The 12,869-nt window shown below is 42.7% G+C and overlaps 1 protein-coding gene across 4 annotated transcripts in view; it reads right to left on the bottom strand.

Moving 5' to 3' along the window:
- The window catches only part of TMEM108 (transmembrane protein 108), a 339,699-nt gene extending 327,816 nt beyond the window's left edge, over positions 1-11,883 (bottom strand). For 2 of the 4 annotated variants that reach the window (XM_017872399.1, XM_017872400.1), the window contains exons 1-2: positions 11,736-11,883; positions 3,782-3,900 (exon numbers count right to left, since the gene is read on the bottom strand). The gene's annotated coding sequence lies outside the window, so the exon portion shown is untranslated. The remainder of the gene's footprint in view (positions 1-3,781; positions 3,901-11,735) is intronic. The other 2 variants (XM_017872401.1, XM_017872402.1) reach the window with 1 other exon arrangement.
- Between the last annotated feature and the right edge of the window lie 986 nt (positions 11,884-12,869).

The raw sequence follows: 12,869 nt of genomic DNA, 5'->3' as shown, positions 1-12,869 counted from the left end.
GTAAAGCTCTAGGCAGTATCAAAAGAGACATCTTGCACAAACAAGCCTCACCATGAAGGGTCAGGGCATAGAGAGACCGAATGGAAAAAGACAGCTCAGCAGCCTTGGATTAAAGGGCAAATATTTCAGAGGCTGTGGATTTAATTATGTCAGAGATGTACCCATGGCACTTTCTGTAGCAGACAGATGCCACAGTAAGGTAAAAAGTTCAGCAAGATACACTCACAGACTGAAAGTTTCCCCAGGATGGAGAAAGCCCAAAACTCAATTCTGTTTTAAATGAGTTGAGGTCTTATTATTACAAGAACATACTATCATTCTAAATGTTAAGTTTCTGACAAATAGGGGTTTTCACAGGCTAAAGCAGTGCTAACAGATTTCTCTGATGATGGACATGCTCCCTATCTGCAATGTCCAATATGGTAGCCACTAACTACATGTGGCTACAGAGCACTTGAAATGTGGTTAGTGCGAGGAAGAACTGAATTTCAATTTAACTTTAATTAATTTAAGCAAGAAAAAGCCACATGCGGCTAGTGGCTACTGTATTAGACAATGCAGGAAAAGGCTTAAGGCATCATTGGAGAAAATGATCCAAGAGGTTTTCACAAGAAAATCTTATATATGCTCTGGCCACCTGAAAAAATACTTTCTCTGTGCCCTCCCCATTGTAAACACACACAGACACCATTTGTAAGAAATAACTACATCAGAAACCACTAATAAAGCAATGCTTCTCAAATTTTAGCATCCATCAGGATCAATGGGAGTCTTGTTAAAACACAGATTATTACACCTACTCCCAGAAATTCTGATTTAATAGTTCTGTACATTTCTAACAAGTATAAATTATTCTCATGCTGCAGGTTCAGAGGCCACACTTTTGAGTAGTACTAGAATAAAAACTTCAACACTCAAACACAAGCCTACTCCTAACAAAGCGGAGCTTCTTTCACTTTTCACCTCTCTTCTACACCAAAGTGCCTCTTTCTTCAAGGCACATGGAATCCTTCTTAAACATTCTTATAAGTTTTGCTTAACACCTAGGACTAAAAATGTATGAAGAATGCAAATAAACAAGGCTATCCATGATGGCTTCTCTACACAGTAGATTCAAAATATAGTATATTTGTTGGAAACTTTGTAAGCAAGTCTAATAAATCACAGGGACCAGAAACACAACAAGGAGGAATGCAAATCTGCCAAGACAGTTTACATCTAATCCCTGCACTGGCCCTGTTTTAGAGTTAAACTGAGCCTTTCTATTAAAATAATGTAGGTTACTTCAGGTCTAGGTCAGAATTATAGCCTCTTTGACCATTCCAACACATAGTACTAGAAGACTGTCAAAAGAACATGTCATATTAAAACATTTATATTTATAATTCAAATGGCATATATTAAAGATAACCCCTTTCCATATTCCTAAAGAAGAGAAGAAACAGAAATGTAAAAGTTTCTAGAATAAACACTGATCTCCAAACATTCTCTGGTCTTTATTGTATTGTCTGCAAAAACTGATCTGGACCAGCAGTCATTTGGGAGGATAGTTTTTCTTTGGAGGCTATTTCTTTACATCCTTTGGTCTAGTAATACATGAGTCACTTTAACATTAGCAGATCACCTTGTCAAATGCAATTTCCTTGACTGCTCTTTTGAACAGCCTTCTTTCTGCCTCATCCACTCTTCCGTTTTTTTAACTTTGCAAAGGAAAGTATTCATCCAGAATATATTATCACAATGAACCAGAACATGAAGCCCTTGAATAAACTCAGAATCCAGCACTCTTCATTACTTCCCATACCACAGACCTTCGCCCTTCTTCAAACCCCCACAGTTCCTCAGTTAGTGCCATCAAAAGAATTAAGAATTACCCTTGGGTCCTAGAAATTAGGGAAGACGAGTATCGCTTCTTAGAATTGACAGAGTCCCCAAGGAGTTACACAGTACTATGTACATTACTTCATTAGACTATTTAGCTATTTATGTGTGTATATTTTACAGATAGGGAAAGTGAAACAAAATGAAGTTAAATGATTAAAATTCGATACCAGAGAACTTCAGAGCAAGATTAAATCACTCTATCCCTTCAGCAGTGTTTCTCAACCAGGGGCAGTTCTGCTCTCCAGGGGACATCTGGCAATGTCTGGAGACATTTTTGATTGTCACAATCAGGGAGGGAGATTCTGGCATTTCATGGGTGGAGGTCAAAGACACTGCCGAACATCCTACAATGCACAGGACACTCCACACAAGAATTGCCTGGCTCAAAGTGTCAATAAATAGTGCAAGGTTGAGAAACTAACTCTGGTCCACTGGCATCTCTAGCATTACTTTATTTGGCCCCAAATCAATAATTAAAGAATGGCTCCCTCCACAATGTAGTCCTTGTATAGTATTTACACAGAAACATACTGGCCAAGTGCTATTTCTGACATGCTATACTTTTTAGTTACCTTTAAAATAGAGGATATACAGGATATAGTTTTAAAACAGAGGATATACAGGATATAGAGGAAATTGAGCAAAGCTAGCAAAGACCAGCTCCTTTCTTTTAATGAGAAAATCTAACTAAAACCAACCCCTTTTCTTAGCAACCTCCAGGTGGTGAGTTATAGTCGGCATCTGGCTGCTCACCTGGACCCTTCTCCTGATGTACTTTGCAGCTGCCCTTTCTTTGCTTTATCTCCAAGCATATGCATCACTTTAGAGCAATAATGATGTACACTTATTAGAATCTCCAGAGATCTCCATCCTCTAATTGTCTATTTTGTTCAGTAAATTGTACTCATTACTGAGCCACATGAGGCACCTAAAGATAACAGCCTTTTCTGGGTGCCCTCTGTCTGAGCCGGGATAATGGGACACTATCTAGCAAATGTTCAGCAGTATTGAGCCAAGCTGCTTAAAAGAACCCTTCAGTTTTCAGCTAAGTATGTTTCTTTAACCTCCTATCCCTCGTTCCTAACCATCCTCAGCTTTTCTTCGATTTATTTGAATCATAATTTTCTCTTCAAGGAGTCTGGTTGTAGTTTAAGCTCTAGAAGTTGGAGAGCTCAGAAAGGATGTGATGTCCTTTCCACATCAAACAGTGAATTTCTCCTTCTGGTCTCAAAAATCTACAGCACAAGTGAAAATTCAAAGCTAGTTTTGGTTATAACGTTGCCAGTGACCACATGCATTGTATGAGGGACTGCAAATAGATGAGGCATGAATGGGCATGTGACTTCTAGTGATGCTAGATAAAATAAAATGGAACAGGCAAAACCACGTGCTTTGCCAGTGCTATTATCCACCAAATCTGGAATTTTCAACACTTTGAGAAGTTATTTCCTTCACTAAAAAAGTGATTAATGAAGAAAAAGTTAAGCAGAGTAATCAATGAAGAAGGAAGATGGTAGGTGAGGGAAATAGAAGTTACCAGACCTAACACATGGCGTGGCTATAAGGAAATGATAATCAGGCCTGGTTCCCATCTCTGCAGTGCACTTCAAGAGGGCTCAACAGCCCCTCCCATGTAAATCACACCCTATACGAACTCACTAAAAATTCCTGTTTTGAAATATTTCCATGCATAGATTCCATCCCATCACCTTTGTCATGGTTTTCTCTTCATAACTGCTGCTTTGCATGGTATCTATGAGTTGAATCAATAAAGGCTTTTAGGAGCCTTTCACAGACAGGGCATCATATTGCACTGACTCCAAGAGACAGGTGAGACAAGAGCCTCTATGAATTGGAAAAGCAAGAAAAACAATGGCAGAGAATGCCTTTGCCTTACCCTGGAGTAGAGGGTGTGGAAGCCTTCAAACGCACTTACATCCTCATGACCCATCGGCTCTGCTGCTTTTCACTGCCCATTCATTTCTGCATGTTGGATGACCACCAATCTATCACCAACTGGCAAAGATGAAAATGAAAAAATGCATTAGGCCAAAGGATCCACAACTTCAAGTCCCAAGTCACTGTTGAAGTAAATATGAGAATAGACTAAGTGCTTACCACATAGACTCAAACATGTATAATAGCTCAAGTTCAATAAAAGTTTATTTCTGATTCATGTATGCATACTGGACAGTTGAACATGTCGGTGGGGTGGACCTAATGCAGTGATCCAGGTACCCAGGCTGACAAAAGTCCTGCCATGTTTAAAACATAATTTTCAATGTTGCCCTATGGGTTCTCTCCATTCCAGTCAGCTAAGAATGGAAAACAGTATGAAGAAACTTGCATGCGCATTCTCTGTGCTTTTTTCCTAGAAGTGGATCACAATACTTTTCCACTTCCACCACATTCTGTTGGTTGGCTAAAACTCAATTACACAGTCACACTTAACCTAATGGGCTGCAGGGCAGTGACCAGACTCCATCATACAAAAGTGACTCCAGCCCAATCACGAAGACAGCATTAAGTTTAGAGTAGAGGGTTCTGAGTGAGACACAAGCACAGTAACCTTGACTTAGTTACTTAACTACTCTGAGTCTCAGTTTCCTCAGCTGTAAAAGACTGTTCCTCTCTCATAGACTCAAAATTGGCCGGGTACAGGGGCTCACGCCTGTAATCCCAGCACTTTGGGAGCCCGAGGCAGGCAGATCACAAGGTCAGGAGATCAAGACCATCCTGGCTAACATGGTGAAACCCCATCTCTATTAAAAAATACAAAAAATTAGCCAGGCATGGTGGCAGGCGCCTGTAGTTCCAGCTATTTGGGAGGCTGAGGCAGGAGAATGATGTGAACCCAGGAGGCAGAGCTTGCGGTGAGCTGAGATTGCACCACTGAACTCTAGCCTGGGCGACAGAGCAAGATTCCGTCTCAAAAAAAAAAAAAAAAAAAAAAAAAACAGCACTTCAGAATTTTTTTTAAGAGATAGGGTCTCACTCTGTTGCCCAGGCTAGAGTACACTGTGTGATGACAGCTCACTGCAGCCTTAAACTCCTCAGCTCCAGTGTTCCTCACACCTCAGCCTCCTGGGTAGTTAGGGCTATAGAAATGTGCCACCATGCCCAGCTAATCTCTTCTTAAATGTATATAGTGATGGAGTCTCACTATGTTATCCAGGGTGGTCTCAGACTCCTGGCCTCAAGCAATCCTCCTGCCTCAGCCTTCCAAAGCACCAGTTTTACAGGCACGAGTCACCAACTTCTTGGACTTTAAGGTGCATGTGCATCCTCTAGGCATCTTGATAAAATGTAGGTTCAGATTTGGTAGGTCATGGGTGAAGCCAGAGATTCTGTATTTCTAACCAGCTCCCACATAATACTCATGCTGCTGTCCTTTGGCATTTTGAGTAGAAAATAGATAAAGGATTAGAGAATATTTTTTGAAAACCATAAAATCATTTGCAGATATAAAGAACTATTATCCTGGCACTAATTGATTATAAATAAATTCCCAAGTAGGCAGCAATTTTTTTTTTTTTTTTTTTTTTTTTTGAGACGGAGTCTCGCTCTGTCACCAAGGTTGAGTGCAGTGGCGTGATCTCGGCTCACTGCAAACTCTGCCTCCTGGGTTCACGCCATTCTCCTGCCTCAGCCTCCCAAGTAGCTGGGACTACAGGCGCCCGCCACCACATCTGGCTAATTTTTTGTATTTTTAGCAGAGATGGAGTTTCACCATGTTAGCCAGGACGGTCTCGATCTCCTGACCTCGTGATCCGCCGGCCTTGACCTCCCAAAGTGCTGGGATTACAGGCATGAGCCACCATGCCTGGCCCCTAGGCAGCATTTTTTAGGATATGTTTAGTCTGGGTACCAGGTACAATTTCTTAGAGTCACAGGATTTTGGAACAGGAAACAATTAAAGTAGTCACTACTCTCTCCCCTTATTTTCCAAACAAGGAAACAAGCTCAGAGAAATCAATCATGCCCCCAAAATCTCACAATAACTCAGCAATATACTGAGATTAGAATGCAGAAATTTGACATTACATAACATAATTAGGTTATTACATAAACCCAATTATCACCTTCTAAAGAAGAAAAGATAATTTTTATTCTTCTACTAAAGCAAGAACAAATATTACTTTGGCCAAAAAGATACATAGCCAAAAAGGGGCCAGCAGGTGAATTCACCAACATGGGTCACTATGGTACCAAAAGCAGGCAAGGTGTCACAAGACACAAAGCAAGAAATTTTTGAGCAAATGTTCCTCAAAATTCAAAACATTTGCATTTTAAACAAGGATTTTATTTCCAATTTATACAAACTCCCAGTCACTCCTATTTGGAAACAATTAGGAAAAGAGAGAATTTGGGATTGCAAATAGAAAAGGAAAATGATTAGCCGAGGAGGAGCAGCAATTTCTGTGGTAAACCCTGGGTACAAATAAAGGAACCTAAAGAGTTTTTTAAATTCCTAGCATGTAAATTATTTTGCATCTCTGGGATCATGGTGGGTCCTAGGAGCCTAAAGTTGAACATGAGGTGTCGTACCTCAGAAGTCAAAAACTCCAAGTCATGAATTAGAAAGGAACTGAACATCTGGAAATCAAGTCAGATTGGGGGAGAAGGGAGCCTCTTAGTATGGGTGTCATTGCCAATAAAGCAACATGAATTTGAAAGTGTTTTGTTAAGATTAGGGGAGAGTACTTATTGAGGAAGGAATGATAAATGGAAATCAATACTCGCATATACATTATTAAGATGGGCAAAATGTTATTAGCATCATTTAGTGAGCAATTTGTTAAAAGGTAAAAATGTTCCTATGAACTTCAATAAGTTTACCCCATACCTTACCCCTAACACTCCTCCACCCTAATGTTTTTCAGCTCCTCAGACAAGAACTCAGAATTCTTACCCTATTTTTTTTGTGTGTGCCACAGACCTCTTTTGTAGTCTCTTGAAGCCTAAGGACCCCCTTCTCAGAATTACGTGTGAAATGAATAAGATAAAATACATAAGATTACAAAGGAAGTGAATTATACGAAAGATTCTCCTATCCAGAGAGATGCTGGGGAGTCCATGAACCCAACTTAAGAACATCTGATTGAGGAATGATTCTTCTAGGATAATGAAAGTTTTTCCTTACAAGAAACAGCATATGCAGAAAAGTTTTTAAAGCCTAAAGATGCACAGTAAAAAATCCTGCTCACGATCAATCAGTGAAGAAAAGAATGCGCTGCAAAGAGAAGCCTGACCTTGAATTTCTGCCAAAACTCAAAGCTATTCATTGCTGTTGCTTTAAAGCCCTACATTAAGAAATTACTCAGAAAATTTTCTTGGCCCCAGCCTTGTAGACACAGCATATTCTGTGACCTGATGGCAGATGAAATAAAGCAGCATTGGAGAAGGGAAAACTATATTGAGTCCTGAGCTTGCATCCTAGTCCTCTAACCAGTTCTCTGCCACTAACTAGCTGTTACCTTAGTCAAGTCACTCATCTCTGAATTGAACTGTCTATAAATTGAGAAGGTTAAGTTAAATAATCTTCAAGGGTTTCTTCCTACTCTGAACAGTTAGGATCCTAAAATAATGCACAACCATTTCTCTGGGAAGAAACATTAGCAAGACGTCTTTTTGCTCTAAGCTCACAGTATGAATATATTTTCTAAATAATTTTTAGAGTCTTCAGAAATACCTTATGAGAATCACCTAACCATAGAACTTTAGACTTGGAAGAGATTTTAAGAGACATCCACTATCTCATCAATCTCAGTGAACAAGTGAGAAAAGTAAGGTTCAGAAAGGTGAATAGATTTATTTTTAGTCACATAATAAGGTGGCGTTAACGGACTGTTGGGCCTACCGCTACCTAGCACAAGCAGGATTTTAGTATTCAGCATTGATAGTAAAGACAAGCTCATCAGTTCACTTGGAGAGACAGAAAGAAACCTCAGATAACCTAAGCCGTAGGATGAGAACCACATAAAGCAGCAGGTGACTGGGGTAATGGCACCTAGAAGCAGTATCCTATACCTCAGGCAGAGTCAAAGCTGGGGCCCTCATTACACACTACAATCCTCCCATCTCAAAGAACAGTAAACAACAGCTAGAGAACAAAGAACAGTTATTTCAAAATAGGTGGATGGATGAATTAACACTGACTAACATCATCATTAAAACCAAAGCATAAGTTTGGGGCTGCTAATATAATATTGAAAGGTCAGCATTAACTAAGAAAATCTAAAAACATCTGTTAGGAATTTTCAAGTTTTAGAAGAAACGAATTAAGAATTATTTTGACCTATCTTCTGTGGACAGCCCTGAAATACAGTGACTACTTTATCAGCATTATTTTTACTAATACTCTCACTGCTATCTTCAGAGCATGTACGTACCAGCTACTGTTCAGGTTTAAAATTCACATGTACATTTCCATAGTCCCATCCATACGTGTAGACTAGTTTCACATGCAAGTAATTAGAAACGATGAAGTTGTTGGAAATTTTCATCAAATCGTGATTATTATGTTTAATTAACCAACGATATGTATGTCGGGTGCATTTATAACCTATGCTATGATGCTTGTCAGTTTACTCTTTGCCTCTTCCCTTCAGAAACATGCATGTACAGTCAATGTAATCACAGCCATTCCTCAATCCCCATGACACACATTATTCCTACCTTATGTAAACAGTTATGGCTTTCAGAACTATTTTCTTTGAGATTTTGTTTGAGGGCTGACATAGCCTTTCAGAATTTTCTGACTAGAGGCTACACACACTGCTGATTTGCCAGCTCCATAGCTCAGCTCCTCCAGGACTTCCCAGAGGCAGCAGTGCCATCTACTGGTAAGGAGGGTACAAGTTGTTTTCTGGGAGCCTTGTGGGTGACACCAGCCAAGAACCTGAAGGAACAGCAGCCTAGATTTAGGTCTTTGTGAGCCCTTCTTTTCTCAAGCATATTACAAGCATAACTGATGCTTACAACCTGAGACATGTAACTACCACAGGAGCTTTCATCGTGTGAATGGTAGGTCCTCTGGAAGCCACATAAAGCCAGCCAGGCTAGCCAATGAGGCAGCTCTGCCTTGAAATGCCTCCTCAAGTATCCAAAAGCAGGCAGCAGAGCCCTACTGAATTAAACATTTCCTGGCTCTCCTCTTTCCCCAATGCTTCCCTATCAGATGATCTCACCCAGTGCCCCCACCTGTGGCACTGTTATCCAGCTGTATCTTACAGTATCTGTCCTAAGGAAGGTGCTCAGATCCCTCTCAATATGAAGGCTCTTATACTTACACAACGTGACACAGATCCTCCTCAAAGGACTCTACTGCTTAGGCATGCAGGTCGGACTCTAATCTCTCTCATTCACTCTCTATCCTTCCCGTCCCTGACCCAGGGGACAGAAACGACAGAAAGGAAAAGATTTTGTTGTTGCTTTGAAAGCAACACTAGTGGGCTTTTATTGAATCAGAGAATAAAACCTTGTCCTATAGGTCACTGAAGTATGTTGCTAGATGGACTAAGCCTGTCAATCTTTTTGTTGTCCCTTGCATAACCTAATCAGTGTTTTCCAACCTTTTCAAAATCCCGGCCTCCCTTCCACAGGCCAAACAAACAATGCATACCCTCTGTGGTTTATGGAACAAAGATGAGTTTCTTTCCTCTGAAAATAAAAGTGCATACCATGCCACTTACCCTCAGCATTCTTTTCTCCCCTCTACTCCATGCCACTTAAAAAAAAAGAAAAATCTCTGGCCGGGCATGGTGGCTCACTCCTGTAATCCTAGCACTCTGGGAGGCTGAGGCAGGTGGATCACGAGGTGAGGAGTTCGAGACCAGCCTGGCCAATCTGGTGAAACCCAGTCTTTACTAAAAAATACAAAAATTAGCAGGGCGTGGTGCCACACACCTGTAATCCCAGCTCCTGGGGAGGCTGAGGCAGGAGAATAGTTTGAATCCAGGAAGTAGAGGTTACAGTGAGCCGAGATCGCACCACTGCACTCCAGCCTGGGTGACAGAGTGAGACTTTGTCTCAAAAAAAAACAAAAACAAAACAAACAAACAAAAAAAAACAAAACAAAAAAACCCAACTCTGATAAAGTTTTAAATTATTCCCACTAATTTGGTTTGTGTGACAGTCTATCAGGTGACAACCTATATTTCACTTTACTAGGGTCATTTGTGATATTCTGAATGAGCTTTGCAGCAACTTGTTCTTTTACTTTCATTCATCTCAGAAAACCAACAAAAGTTGATTTGCTGTGGCTGATAAACCTGAATTTGATCCCCTTAACAAATTTAGGTGTTCCCTCTTTAAAAAAAAATTTTATCTTGCCTAGTAAACTGATTTATTAGCAAGTGTAGGCATTTCACAGGCATGGGGTGTGTTTTAGAGGTTTGAAATCAGGTCGTTTCCTAAAGAAACATGATGTTGTACAGGAAATGTTAAGAGCTATAAAGGGCTTTGAAGGTATCAGGATGTCCCCAAGGGACAAGGTAGTGAGACCCTTGCCCATCTCATACCAGAAAGAGTTCTGAATGAATTACGTGGAAACTCCAGAACACAGTAATATCTTCATAATGAGTTAGTTGAACCATTTCTTACTGAGTCGATTACCAGGTGTATTCAACAAATCAAGAAGTTAATCCGTGGAAAATCGAAGGGACTTTTTGTTTGCCTATGAGCTGTCTGGGGAAATGGAGGAGAGGCAGGGAATACCTTGCACAGCTCAACCTGCTCTTAAGTTCCTGGACACACCTTCCCCCTTTTAAAGTATGATTTAAAGGCAACAATCCGTCTCCCCCGGACTCCCATACAAACCTCTTTTGGCAGCCAAATGGTCTTCATCAAGCACACACTTTTCAAAGAATTAAGGAAGTCTGAGTAGGTTTAGTTTAGACCCTGCCTTCCCTCTCCCCACAACCCAGTAACATGCTGAAAATAAGTAATTACCCTCCTGAGCACCCCCAGGAAAACCTGTTTACAGAAACTACAACTCTTCCTCTGAAAAAAACCTTATCTTCTTAAGGAAGAATCTCAGTGTGATGGTCTGGTCTGCAGTTCACTGCAGGCATTTCCCTCCTCACCATTTACCAGTCCTCAGTTACGCTACATCTGAAATTCCTTTTTGTAGCCTCATTTAGACCGGCTCCACCGGTGCCCAACTGCTTAGAAAAAAGAAAAAGAAAAAAAAAATAGCCTCTGAACGAATCTCTGGATTCCTCCAGCAGGCTCAAAGCGTTCAATTTCGCTGAAACTCTGGGGTGAAAACCGCCAGGTCCAGCGGGCAGAGCAACCTCCCGGGCAGCACGGGGGTTCCGTCCCCGGCGAGGCCGCCGGCATCTAGGCAGGAGGGCTCTTCGCACAGCTGCGCTAGAAATTCGGTTTCGCTCGCGGCCGCGGGATTAGTTCGAGTCTTACGGGCTGGCCAAAGTGACACTACATTTCTTCTTCGTTCTCCCATGTGACAGGTCCCCCTGCATTAAAGCCACCTCCTCCTCGGCCCCAACCCAGGTCCAGCGCCCCTGACGCCCGCGCCCCATCACCCGCACCCTCCACCTGGGGAGAGGGTTCATGCCAGCAACCCTCCGGGCGGGAAACAAAGGCGGAGGCAGGGCTGCCAGGTGGGCAACTCCCCTCGGGCAGACCCGTCACCGCAGTGGGGAGGATGGGAAGGTGCCTGAGAGGATAGAAAAAGGGAAACCAAGGCAACCGGGACTGCATCCTCCCCGAAGCTGGGCTCCCGGGGCAAGCTGACCCCACACCTCCCCGCGCCCCGCCCAGCCCTGCCTAACCCGCTTGCCGGGACCCAGCATGGGAGGGACTGGGGGCCGCCCCGCAGCGCCGCTTACCTCGGGAGAAGCGCTCCGGCTCCCTCCGACGGCTCAGGAGAAAGCCCCACCACTCGCGCACGCGCTCTCGCGCACTCGCGCCTTCGCCCCTCGGGCCCCAGCGCGCGCCTCTCCGACTGGGCTCTGGCCCGCCCCAGCCTTGTCCGTCAGCGTCTGCAACAGCCAATCCGGTCGCACAGAAGGCTCAGCTCCAGTCACGTGGTGAGACCAGCCAATCACCAAATTGCCCTCGGCAGCGCCCGCTCCGATGTCCCTGGGGGTTCGGTTGCTACCTAGCAGAGCGGGTGCGAGGTGGCATAAAGGTTTGAGTCTCAGTTTTCGGGGGCTGAGTGGCAGTCAGTTGATGAATTACCAGATCAATTGACTTCTCAAATTATAATATAAATAAGAATCACTTGACTATCTTGTTAAAATGCGGATTTTGATCCAGAAAGTCTGGGATGGGGACCTGAGATCATGCATGTCTAATAAGCTCCTAGGTGGCGATGACAATGTTCTTGGTCGGAGGATCACGCTTTGAATTGCACCTGTCCGAAAGTAATGGCTGTAGCCCTAGCTCCACGTAATTTGAAAGTTGCACCTTTCTTGTCCTTCCACTGATGAGAAGCGTTCCTGTGACTGGCTACTTGGGTTGTCCTAGTTATGCTTACAGTTTGGGCACCAGCTGACGGAAGGTGTGTTTAATCCCCCCACATTACCCACCCTCAGGCTATGGAGCAGCAATCATGCCAACTTGGTGACTGGAGTGTGGAGCCGAAAGTGGAGACGGAATGGCCATGGAAGAGAACACTGTGTCTACGTTAATCCTAAAGGGTTGGGTGTGTATGTCTGAGTGGCGCGGTGCCAGACTCTTGGCCAGAGAAGTGTTATAAGTGGTCCCTGCTTCTCAAAATGTAACAGTCTGTTGTAGAACTACACAGGCTAGCTCAGAAAGAAGTATGTGGGGTAAACATCCAGGGAGCTAACGGTCACAGCACAAATTCAAGCATAAGCTAAAGAGGTTGTAAAATAATATGCTTTGGGGATCTTAAACACTATCCAAATATTCTTCTGTCAGTAATTCCAGAGTCAAGAAGTTAGGACTCCCACTGGCCCTGTCATCTTCTCTCAAATTTGACCTAAAGACTCAGTGTT

The sequence above is a fragment of the Rhinopithecus bieti genome, unplaced genomic scaffold (assembly GCF_001698545.2).
Source record: "Rhinopithecus bieti isolate Rb0 unplaced genomic scaffold, ASM169854v2 scaffold_7308, whole genome shotgun sequence".
NCBI classification, from domain to species: Eukaryota; Metazoa; Chordata; class Mammalia; order Primates; family Cercopithecidae; genus Rhinopithecus; species Rhinopithecus bieti.
This window is presented reverse-complemented; position numbering and strand designations above follow the sequence as displayed.